We start from the raw sequence: 217 nt of genomic DNA, 5'->3' as shown, positions 1-217 counted from the left end.
AGGCGGCGCGGCCGGCGCGCTGCTCCCCGCCGGGCCGGGCCGAGCCTGGGCGCCTGGGCCGGACTCGAAGCGAGCAAAGGGTTGTCCCAGGTCGGGAGCGAGGGCTCCCCGCCCTTCTCGTTCGGGTTTTCCTTTTCCCTTTTTCCCCCCCCACTCTGTGCTCGTACGGTCAGCGGGGCGAGCCCCTCTCTCTGGCTCTCGGCCGTCCCTCGCTCAG

This window comes from Apteryx mantelli, unplaced genomic scaffold (assembly GCF_036417845.1).
Source record: "Apteryx mantelli isolate bAptMan1 unplaced genomic scaffold, bAptMan1.hap1 HAP1_SCAFFOLD_124, whole genome shotgun sequence".
Taxonomy (NCBI): domain Eukaryota; kingdom Metazoa; phylum Chordata; class Aves; order Apterygiformes; family Apterygidae; genus Apteryx; species Apteryx mantelli.
The sequence above is the reverse complement of the archived record's forward strand: the minus strand, read 5'-3'. Positions refer to the sequence as shown.